Raw genomic sequence first — 13,032 nt, forward strand, 5'->3', positions numbered from 1 at the left:
CCAGTATGATTTGTGAGAGAGTAAGTATCAACTAACTAGTAACAGCCACCTTTAACTTTTGTTTTTGTGATGATGATGTTGGTTATATTAACTCGAGTGTTTTGTTTAATTGCTAATCATAAATTATCGTCACAATTATGACCTTAACGAACCATAAAGACTCTAGAGACATATACATGTCGACAAAAAACCCCTAAAAGGCTTAAACCCTTGGGACAATTGTATGTCTCTAACTTTGACTTTCTCTTCTCACTCTTTTACTATCAAAGAGACAAAACACATGTGATCTTCACTATTTGTCTATGAAAGATCCAACAGAAGAACAATAGAGATATGATAACATAAGAGGCACTTGAAACAAACTAACTTTTTCTAATAAAACTGAAAATTCTGTTTTTTTTTCTTTTCTTTTCTTTCTTCCTATAGGAACATACATTGTATGAATGAAGTGATAATCATCAGATTCAAACCCATGAGAGATTCCATGCAACACTATCTACTGCCAACTAACTTCAGTTGGTGCACTTGTTGTCGTGGCATGAACCTCCAAAGAAACAGCCATAGACATCATCATCTGCTCTTCAAAACTCTCTGAAGCAATGACCCCAGGAGGAGGATGTGGAAAGTTGTGGAAACTCTCACCGTTCATGTAAGAGCTTACATAGCTGATGTTGCTCCCTGTTTCTCCCATCTCGTTGCTGTTATGGTAATGATTATTATGATGGTGGTGATCATCAGTGTCATCTGTCTCTTGTTCTATGTCGTAGTAGATGTCGTAATTGTCAGGAAGCATACTGTATGAAGAAACGTTGACGTTGTGGCTGTGGTTAGAGGATTTACCAACCATTTTCTGACGTTCAGCAAGTGCGGCGATTGCACAAGCAAGACCACCAGATGATGAAGAAGGCGTTGCTGGTTCTACAATGGGAAGCCACCAATGGTGACAAAGAAACATAACTATGATCTTCTTCTGGTACATACTGCCTTAAAGGTGTCATATCCTCACTACCTGAAGTACTCTGCATCCATGTTAGAATATAAAGTAAACGGCCATGAACACTGAAAATTTGAGACAAGAGGTACAAAGTTCGTTAGAAAGCTAACTAAACAAAACAAAACAATTGTTACCTGAATAGAGAGCTATATTTCTTACATGACCATTAACTCTTCAATTGATGGGTTCTGCTGCAAAAACCAGGGCACACAAAATGAAGCCTATCAAAATGATAAACATATGTTTCTGATTTGAAGATTTAACACAAAACCGACCTGAAGCTGAACATTGTTCGAATTCACCAGTCATTGCGCTTATACTAGAGGAACATGATTCCATACGTTTCTGCAATTTATCTTCATAATCCTGCTTTTCATTCTCCATCATCCTTATTTTGGCTTCTATAACTCGTTGCTCTTCCTACAAAAAGGATACAAAGACAGAACATTACACATGAGCAAAGCCATTCGACCAAGCTTTATATGATAACAAAGAGAGAACATTACATATAAATAAAACCATTATAACAAACTTTATAGAGAACCATTCATGTGAATGATTATAGATTTCTTACAACTTGTTCAATGCCCTTCTCCTCCTTTGTCTTTACTCCACGGTACTCAACAGCATAGTTCGGTGTTTTACAAAAGGGGCACCTCACAGTGTTAAGGAATACACAATAGTAGAAGATCCATCCAAACTAATAATAGAACACAAGTCTCTAAAACTTAATAAACTGGACCATTGATTTAAGGATACTGAGTAAGCCTAGCCGAATTAGGATTCTTCATTTGCAAAAAAACACTCTACACAACATCTTTATTCACATACAAATCTTGTGGCTTTGTATACCTTTTCAGCCACCACTTGCCTCTTCCTCCCCACTAGCTTATTACCTATCTCAATAAGTTCTAACATTTTGTTTACTATTCTTCTCCTACCATTCACCTAACCTCCTTAAGAGCAGAGATTATTGTTACTAAAATCACATCTGATTAACATTGTCTCGCCATTGGGGAGACTAATCTAAAGGTACATGCTTTAAACTGGCTCACCGTAAAGGGTGAATCTTTTAACCTGCACAAGGTAAATCTAATTTCACCACACAATTTGAGCGAGACCTAGTTTTTTTTTTTTTTTTGCAAACCATTTGAAAGGAAGTAGCCTAGACAAAATCCCTAAAGGTGGAAACTTTCCAATTATAGAAAACATTTTGGTACACAATTGACTGTACTCACTTTCAGATAATTGCAGAGAAATGAATAGAAGAAAGCCTGAAAACTTCGGGGAAGAGAATAAGAAAAAACAAGAAACGAAATCAAGAAGATAAGTGACAGGATCAGAACTTTACTCTGTTGAGAGAGAGAAGAGCAAAAGAGACCGTGTTTGTGTGTGTGTCTGTTTCGTATTATATAAAACTCAGAGAAAAAGTACAAAAAATAAGTACAGAGGATTAGATAAGTTCTGTATCTGAAATTTGTATTTTTCTTTTCTTATGGATTATATTTTGACACAAAATCTCTGGAAAGAGATGATGATGATGATGATGATGCTGAGGTGGAGAGAAGTAAATGGGAACAAGAGAACATGCAAAAGTATCCCTCTGCTTCTTTATCGCGCTTCTTTCTTCGCGCGTAATCTCAGTTTCTATTAAACGACGTCGTGGCGTTCAGTTTTTGGTTTGTTGACGAAAAATGATTAGTGTATACGAAATCTTGTTAAGGCGCTTTTGCCTTAAGCACCGAGTTCGGTCCTGTGAGTTGTGGCTCTCGACTCATATGGGCTTGGGCCAATAACTTGGGGAACCTGGATACAGAAGCAAGAAGTGGAGTCAGTTGGGCTTCGGATGATAAAAGAAGAAAACCCAAACGAAGAGTCGGTCTTACTGAGTTTTGGTAAGACGCGATGCAGAGAGTAAAAACCTCTGTAACGACTTCGTCTTTAAGTTGAGAAGAGTATCGTCATTGTAACGAGTGAGAAAAAGCTTCTTCTGTAACACACAGAGTATAGTGAATTACCAGGTGTCGGTCCTGAAGGAGACGTACCTCGTCACATTGAAAGGGAACTCTAAAACTCTGCTTGTGTCATCTCTTTCTTTTCTTTCTTTCTCATCACGTAATCTCTAGTGAGTCGTATAACGGAATCGCGAACCTGTGTACGAGTGAATACAGAGTTAGTTACACGAGAGATCCGAGAGATAGAGAGAGCAATCGAGCTAAAGATCGAGTCCGATACTTCTACAAGTGGTATCGGAGCACAGTTGAGCGCGACAGGAGAAGACGGAGGAACTCGAGAGGATTGAAACGGATTGGTGGAGACGACAACATCGCCTCAAAGGAAGCTTCAAGACTGAAGCCTAAATCATCACGAAATCTAAGGAAGTCTTTCTTTCTCTTGAAAGACTAGGGCTGGGCAAATAAACCGAACCCGAAAACCCGAACCGAATCCGATCCGATAAAAATGAATCCGAACCCGATGTAAATACCGAATGGATCTTGTTTTGTGGTATTTCGGGTTATGGGTGTTGGAACTCAATTTTAATACATTTTAAAATTGAAGTTTGTTTGAATGAAAATGTTTGTCTTATGATTGTTGCTTTAATAGCACAAAATAGACATTGTGGAGAACTCTAACAAGGTTGATAACCTTAAACAATTATAGAGAATGTGAATTTATACTAAACCAAGTGCGCGCACCAAGTTGAGTTAATGTAAATTCGGACTTGAGTTTGGTTTAGATAATGGTTCGGGTACATGGATCATGATCCAACAACCTATATTTTTACATTAAAGTTTTATTTTATGTAATTGATCACTACAAAAATAAAAATTTGGTTAGAAAAATAAACAAGTCTTTTAGAGAATAAAACTTGGTCAAAAGTCATCAGTTCTTGTTAAGAATTAGTCTTGGTCACCAAGGTAAAAAATCTCTTTAATTTTGTGGTTAATACCAAAAATTAATGCAATATTTATCTCCACTAAGACCAAAAACATTTTTGGCTTTTTCCCAAGCTATATAATGCTCCCTCTTATTCCACTAAGTAGGAGAGAAAACAACGACAATCTCTTCCACTTCTTCTCTTTATTTATTTTTCATTTTTCATTGAGAGTACACATAGAATAAATGTTTGCTAGACTTCTTATTCAAGTGATGTGAATAAAAGAAAGATGCAGTTTTATCCAGGGATTCTAATCGCCATACAACCGTCACACTACGGGGCATTTTTTGAGTTAAGAAAAGAGATTCCTAAGTCTCGACTCTACAAAAACTCGTTGTCCATTTCGTTTGATTCATGGTATTTCTGTATTTATTCAATGTTCTTTATAATCTATCTTACAATTATTCAGATTATGCTCCTTTGTAAATTAAGGTCCTACAATCTTAACTCAAAACACGTTTATTGCTTTTATGCACTAAGGGATCTAATAATTGTGAAGTTGTTTTTGGTTGTAGAACAGGTTATATATGATGTGATCATGTAGATATGGTTGAATCAGTTCAACAAAATCCCAGAAAATACACGGTGATGTTATTCTTAACTTCTGCAATTTATTCTATTATTTTGCATTAGTTGGTATTATAAAATATAATTTCTTACATGGTCTGATACTTGTTAATTTTTCTCAACAAAATTTCAGTGGTAATTAATTTGTTTTCTATGATTATTTGTTTAAGTTGTTGAGTTTGATTTGGAAAAAAAAATGTTGTCAAGATTAGTTTGCTTGATAGTTGATATACGTTTGATTCTGATGTTTATTAATTAAAATAAGCAAAGTTTCAACTCGTTAAAAAAATCAAATACTCTCTGACTTTTTAATAGACTTTAATTAGTTTGATCGAGTAATGCTTTCCTACAAAAGTGGTAACTGTTTTGGGATTGACTCATTTAACTATTAAAATTAAAAAGTGTTAAAATTATTAATGCTTTCACTTGGTATAAAAAGTTATCAGTTCTTAATTAGTTTTGTTCTGAACGTGTTATAAAAAGTGTTACTTGTTAAAAATGTTAATGCTTTGACTTGGTATTAAATGGCCTATTAATTCTGAGTTTAATTGATTTTGAATGTTATTCTAGCTAATAACAACTTTGACCAGTTCGCATTTGCCCGTTGTTCCCAATTTCTTTGCGGTGTATTTAAGAATAATTTCTAAATTATTTGAGCAATTTATTCTAGAGAATTAAAATGTTTTAATTTCTAGAATTCGCATTTATGGAAATTAGTTATCTTAGAATTTTATTAATTCTAGAGATTTAATCTAATTTGAATTGCAATTTATTCACATTGATTAAATTGTATAATATGTGATATTGGGCATCTAAAGTTGGATAACATACTAATGTAACGTATGTGTCTTTTGAACATATATATTGAGTATGCTTATCATATTAGTAATCTGATCAGATATATGTATATTTCTGATTCATCTTAAAGATTGACTAATAAAGATAACATGACAACAAATATGATGAGTCGACAGCCCATATTGGGAATGGTCTACCATATATGGTCATGTGTTGGAATTCTGATTCTTATTTGAATGTCCACAATTTATTTACACTGATTTTGATATAAATAATAATGGCTAGAATCTAGGGAGTCACACACCAAATTTAGTTTGGTAGTGGTTTGCCACATATGGTTATATCAAGTTCTGATATTTATTAGATATTCACATTAATGTCTAATGCAATAAGCATAGGATTAATGATGGATATAACTCAATTTTTATGTGGCACGAGTAATGTTTATTCTCATGACCATATTGAAACTAAAGATGTACCTAAGAGTGATGTAGATTTTTCTTTAAAAACAAGAAAAAAAAATTTAACTCTTAATGAATGATGACTGCAAAATTACAAAATATGATTTTAGTAATATTGATTACAATAGATTTGGTAGGAATCATTTGTCTCAAGCTCATATGCTGAATGATATTTGTGAGATTCAAAATACATTATAACGCAACTAAAATTCTAGAACACCTCACAAAGTTGTGTAAGACTCAGTTTGGTGGACTATGTACATATACTAAGCCACCACATGAGTAATTCAGGTTGTAAACTCTGTAAAATTATAACTAAAGAGTTGAGCTTCTTGTGATATCCTAAAATTTATAGTTACATCATGGTAAAGACCTAATAATCTTGAAAGGATACAATTATATTAATTGGTGATCTGATTCTAGGAACTAAAATTCCACAGACGGATTTGTCTTTATGCTGATAGTGACAACACATCACTACAATTTTCTAAGTTCATTCTGTGAAACAGATTAAATTTGAAACATATGTTCATAGCATTCGATAACTAAAGGAACTAAATGTCTCAAAACTTGGTAAAAGATTAATGATGTTATAAAAAATTTCTTTAGTGGCCGAACACTAAATATTATGATATAGTGGTTATTGGTATCTTCTAAAAAGATGACATAAAACCATTTGATAATTTATCTCAAACGGATTAATCCCAATGGATTATATCCAGTTGGACAACCTATAATGATTGGATTAATAAAGGTGTGTTACGAGATCAAATCAAAAAATTATCAAGAGGAATTGCTGTAAAGCCTATGATCTAAGAGGAAGTTTGGTGGCAACTCTACCTCAATGATTGGAGATCCCGAGAAATAGGTTCAAAGGGAAAACTAAGTAAAACTTAATGTACCAAAGCACTGTGAAACTTCGGTTTCTACTCAGTTCCTAAGATAATAAAAGTGCTAACGAATGTGAAAAGGATAAGCATTAGCTTTTAATGATTTCATAGCTTCTAAAGCCGAGTATTATTCAATATTTTTCATGGTAAATCACCTAATGAGTGTGAAATGGGGCAATTTCTAGGAGAATGAATGTAAGGCTATATTCTCTAAGTTCACTCATGAAAACCAGGAATAGTTCAGGGCCACAATGAACACAATAGAGAACCTAGTTCTGTGAGAAAATCAACTTGTGCGATAGATATTGTCTTGGTTTACACCAAAGTCTGTGGGATACAAGACATCATGTCACCTTCTGGTCGAGTAAACCCGATATCTATTGCCATTGACTGGTTCAAAGCTGAAACATGCTACCAACTCATTTGCAGTGGATTTTTCGTTTGTACTCTCAAAAGTATTTTTATCGAGTCTTTATTTGTTTAGAATCATTTCTATTCATGTGGGGGATTGTTGGAACTCAATTTTAATACATTTTAAAATTGAAGTTTGTTTGAATGAGAATGTTTGTCTTATGATTGTTGGTTTAATAGCACAAAATAGACATTGTGGAGAAGTCTAACAAGGTTGATAACCTTAGACAATTATAGAGAATGTGAATTTATACTAAACCAAGTGCGCGCACCAAGTTGAGTTAATGTAAACTCGGACTTGAGTTTGGTTTAGATAATGGTTCGGGTACATGGATCATGATCCAACAACCTATATTTTTACATTAAAGTTTTATTTTATGTAATTGATCACTATAAAAATAAAAATTTGGGTAGAAAAATAAACAAGTCTTTTAGAGAATAAAACTTGGTCAAAAGTCATCAATTCTTGTTAAGAATTAGTCTTGGTCACCAAGGTAAAAAATCTCTTTAATTTTGTGATTAATTTTGTGGTTAATACCAAAAAATAATGCAATATTTATCTCCACTAAGACCAAAAACGTTTTTGGGTTTTTCCTAAGCTATATAATGCCCCCTCTTATTCCACTAAGTAGGAGAGAAAACAACGACAATCTCTTCCACTTCTTCTCTTTATTTATTTTTCATTTTTCAATGAGAGTACACATAGAATAAAGGTTTGCTAGACTTCTTATTCAAGTGATGTGAATAGAAGAAAGATGCAGTTTTATCCTCGGACTCTAATCGCCATACAACTGTCACACTACGGGGCGCTTTTGAGTTAAGGAAAGAGATTCCTAAGTCTCGACTCTGCAAAAACTCGTTGTCCATTTCGTTTGATTCATGGTATTTCTGTATTTATTCAATGTTCTTTATAATCTATCTTACAATTATTCAGATTGTGCCCCTTTGTAAATTAAGGTCCTACAATGGGTATTATCCGAACCGAACCCGAATCTAAATAGATATCCGATAGAACCCAAAATCATTCAAAACCTCGAAAAGATCTAGTACCAAACATGATCTCAATTCCTAATATGTATCCAAAATACACTAAGAAATATTGAACATCTAAAATACTTATCTATTACATGAAGGTTTGTGGTTCTATTATATGAAGGTTGGTGGTTCTATTACATGAAGGTTGGTGGTTCTATTATATGAAGGTTGATGGTTAAAGATTGCCGTTGAATCTTGAAGTATTTAGATTTAGATTTTGTTTTCGTTAAACAATGTTTCTCATTTCATGAGAACTTGATTTTCGTTTTATGCTTTTATTTATTTGGTTTTCTTTTCATCAGTAAATATGTTTACTTTTCGTTTGATTTTGAATGATCACTGTTGATGTTCCTTATTTTTGAATCGATTTTACTTAAGTTTTGGTTACAAAATAGGTACAAATCAGGTATTTTAAAACTGGAGAACCGATTTTACTCATGTTTTGGTTATAAAATAGGTAAAAATCAGGTACTTTTATACCGAAAAACCGATTGGGACCGGAACCTGAAAGTATATTGGGTTGTACCGGTTCTTTGAAGATTTACTAACCCTGAGCCGAAACCGATAGAACCCGAACCGGTCCCGAACCGGACTTGCATATAATTCGAATGGGGCTGATTTTGATAAACCCGAAAAACCGAAACCCGATTGGATAAAACCAAAACCCGATTGGGACCCCGAATGCCCAGACCTATGAAAGACTAAGGCCTTCGAGAAGTTGCGATAGATCGAATCTGAGAAATATCGTTGGATTGTGGATTGCTGTAGCATTGCGTTCTTGTGTTATCTGTTGGTAACAGAAGGAAGAAATCAACTGTTACGCCATGGAACCAACACCTGGAAAGTTCGAGATCCAGAAGTTCGACGGAAAGGGAGATTTCGGATTGTGGAAATTCAAGATGCCTGCGCAACTGGAGATTCAAGGTTTACTGTCTGTGCTCGAGGATAAGACTCAAAAGAGTCAACCGAGTCAACATCAGATGCAAGAAAGAACGAGGCTGGTGAGGAAACAAAGGTTGACACGAAGAAACCTGAGAGGGATCTCAGGGTGAGAAGTCTCTTCAGCATATGCCTCTCAGACGTTATACTGAGGAAGATAATGCACGAAACAACGACATTGGGCATGTGGAAAGCACTGGAAAGGGACTATCAAATGAAGTCTCTACCAAACAGAATCCACCTAAAGAAGAAGTTCTCATGTTTCAAGATGGAGGAGGAGAAATCAATAGAAGAAAACGTTGACGCGTTTCTCAAACTGATAACAGACTTAGCCAGCATCAACATCAACATAAGTGATGAAGACCAAGCGATACAAATTCTATCAGGATTACCACCAGTGTATGAACCATTGGTTCATACGCTCCAATACGGAACGGGTCGAGACACACTGACTGTAAACGAGGTCATGACAGCTGCTTACTCTAAAGAGGTGGAGCTCAAGAAAAATGGTCTACTAACTCGTGGAAACCAGCAGTCAGAAGGGTTATATGTTGACTCGAGGGGAAGATCATCATCAAGAAATGAGTCAGGAAGCAACAAACCCTGGAACAAAGGAAAAGGAAGACACATGTCCAAGTCAAGAGGTAAACAAAGTGGAAAGACTGACAAAACATGTTGGATTTGTGGAAGTGAAGATCATTGGAAACGTGACTGTCCAGAGAGGAAGAAATGAGCACAAAACAGGGCTCAAGGCGGAGCAAATGTTGCAGCGACGTTACCAGGGCCTCTAGTACTTACGGCAAGCTTAGTTGTCTCAGAGGATGAATGGGTCTTAGACTCAGGATGCACGTTCCACATAACTCCAAGAAAATAAGTGCTTTCAGAGTTTGAAAAGTGCGAAGGAAACAAAGTAATGATGGGCAATAACTCTTACTGCGTGGTGAAAGGAAAAGGGAAGGTGACGATACAAAATCCAGACGGATCAATTGTGGTTCTAAGCAACGTTCGGTACATGCCAGAGATGGGAAGGAACTTGATCTCATACGGCCAGTTAAAGCAGTCGGGATGTAGATACACTGGGAGGAACAACCTAGTTGAGTTCTACAAGGGAGACAAGAAGGTCTTAACTGGAAAATACTCGAATGGCTTGTACTACCTTCAGGGCACTGTAAAACCAGCTGAAGCAAACACCTCAGGAGAAGCACAAGACCACGCAAGAAAATGGGACATGAGACTTGGGCATATGAACATTCGAAAGATGGAAAGCTTGGTCAAGAAAGGATACATAAAAGACTTAGACATAGGAAGCCTAGGATTCTGTGAAGCGTGTGCAATGGGAAAATCTCACAAGCAAAAATTCCCAAAGGCGAAGCACACGTTGAAGGAAGTATTAGAGTATATACACTTTGATCTGTGGGGCTCACCGAGCACGGTTTCGAGCTTATCAGGGGCTCATTCATTCCTAACCTTTACTGATGACTTTTCTAAAAAGGTTTGGATCTATTTTCTCTCAACTAAAGATGAGGTTTATAATTGTTTTGCAGAATGGAAGCTCCTCGTGGAAAATCAGAAAGGAAGGAAGATCAAGTGCCTCAGAACAGATAACGGGCTCGGATTTTACAATCAACGCATGGACAAGTTGTGCAGAGACTCAGGAATCAAACGTCACAAGACGTGTCCGTACACTCCGCAGCAAAACGGAGTATCAGAAAGGATGAACAGGAGCATAATGGACAAAGTGAGGTCGATGCTTCAAGAGTCAGGCCTAGATGAAAGCTACTGGGCTGAAGCGGCGTCAACAGCAGTCTACTTGATCAACAGGTCTCTGAACGCATCAATTGGTTTCGAGATACCTGAGGAACGATGGATTGGAGCAACATTGTCATATGATCACCTAAGGAGTTTTGGTTGCATTGCTTACGTCCATCAAGTGAAAGAGAAAACAAGCTCAAGAGCATCAAGAGGGGTGTTTCTTGGATATGATCAAGGAACGAAAGGCTATAAAGTGTGGTTGGTTGATGAGGAGAGAATGATCATCGGCAAAGATGTAGTCTTCAATGAGAAGAGGTTCTTCAAGGACTTGGAAAAGGAAGGCTCTCAAGAATTGGATCAACCTGAACAGCAGCCAAAGAAAGGCAAAAAAAAGGTGACGTTCACGAGTGACCTTGTGGAGTTCGAAGGAGATCACTCTGATCAAGGTGGAGCTCACAAGGGTGATCAAGGTGGAGATCACACGGGTGATCAAGAACAAAAGGAGAAGAACACAGAAGCAGAATCATCAGGTACAACTCTGGAAAAGAGTCAGAAAACTCGGAGGATGAGACTGACATGGGATCAAATCAACCTGAGGATCTTAGGAGCTACGTATTAGCAAGAGACAGAGAAAGAAGAACAATCATACCGCCATCAAAGTTCGAGGATGCTGATTACTTAGCTTACGCACTGGCGAGTGCCGAGGACATTGAGACCGAGGAACCAAAAAGCTACAAGGAAGCCATGAAAAGCAAGAACTGGAAGAAATGGAACGCGACATCAGATGAAGAGATGGAATCCCTGGAAAAGAATCACACTTGGGACTACGTCCAAAGACCAAAGAATCACAAAGTGATAGGATGCAAGTGGATTCACAAGCTCAAACCGGGGATTCCAGGAGGGGAGGAACCTAGATTCAAGTCTAGACTAGTTGCTAAAGGATATGCGCAAACTTAAGGCATAAACTACAATGAAGTCTTTTCTCCAGTGGTAAAACACGTCTCGATAAGGTTACTCTTGTCAGCAGTAGTAAGCTACGACCTAGAGTTGGAACAGCTCGACGTGAAAACTGCGTTTCTTCACGAGGTGTTAAAGGAGAGAGTGTTTATGGAGCAACCAGAGGGATACATTAAGAAAGGAAAGGAGTCTATGGTGTGTCTGCTCAGAAAGTCCCTTTATGGACTGAAACAATCACCAAGGGAGTGGAATCATCGGTTTCATACATTCATGATAGAGAGGGAGTATCAACGAAGTGAATATGACCCCTGTGTGTATCTAAAGGGGTCGAGTGTTGAAGATATGGTCTACCTACTGCTCTACGTAGACGACATGTTGATTGCGTCGAAAGAAAAGAGCACGATTCAGAAGTTGAAGGATCAGTTGAGCATGGATTTTAGATGAAGGACCTAGGAGCAGCTAGAAGGATTTTTGGGATGGATATTATTAGAGATAAGGACAAGCAAGTCCTAAAGCTATCACATAATGACTACTTAGCTAAGGTCTTGAAGACATTCGACATGAGTGAGTGCAGAGCAGTGAGTACACTGGTAGGCTCACAGTTCAAACTACAAGCCCTAACTACCAATCAAGAGCGGGAGGAGGAGGTAGAGATGAGAGAAGTACCTTATTCAAGCGTGGTTGGAAGCCTCATGTACGCCATGGTTGGTTCGAGGCCAGACTTGGCGTATGCGGTAGGAGTGGTCTGCAGGTACATGAGCAAACCTGGAAGAGAACACTGGTTAGCCGTGAAGTGGATTATGAGATATGTGAAGGGAGCGTTGGGGTTAAACTTAACTTTCTCTAAAGGAGCTTACTTCAAGGTGAGAGGATACTGTGATTCGGATTATGCTTTGAATCTGGATAGAAGCAGAACGATCACTGGATATGTGTTCATCGTCGGAGGAAACACCGTAAGCTAGAGCTCGTCGCTTCAGAAGGTTGTGGCCCTGTCAACAACGGAGGAGGAGTACATGGCGCTGTCAGATGCAGTCAGAGAAGGCATTTGGTTAAAAGGGATATGCATGGAACTGAAGCTCAGTGATGAAGAAATAGAAGTTCACTGTGATTTGCAAAGCGCGATCTATCTAGCAAAGAACTACTTCTACGGAGCAAAGACCAAGCAAATTGCTACAAAGTATAACTTCATCAGAGATATCATCGCAGGTGGAGTTGCTAGTGTGATTAAGATTCATACGTCGATCAATCCCGCAGATATGCTAACGAAGACATTACCTGGAGAGAAGTTTG

At 37.2% G+C, this 13,032-nt stretch overlaps 1 pseudogene; it reads right to left on the bottom strand.

Annotated features, from left to right (window-relative positions):
• Positions 1-352: 352 nt before the first annotated feature.
• LOC106296678 lies at positions 353-12,648 on the bottom strand (annotated as a pseudogene).
• Positions 12,649-13,032: the final 384 nt, after the last annotated feature.

The sequence above is a fragment of the Brassica oleracea genome, chromosome C6, assembly GCF_000695525.1.
Source record: "Brassica oleracea var. oleracea cultivar TO1000 chromosome C6, BOL, whole genome shotgun sequence".
Taxonomy (NCBI): domain Eukaryota; kingdom Viridiplantae; phylum Streptophyta; class Magnoliopsida; order Brassicales; family Brassicaceae; genus Brassica; species Brassica oleracea.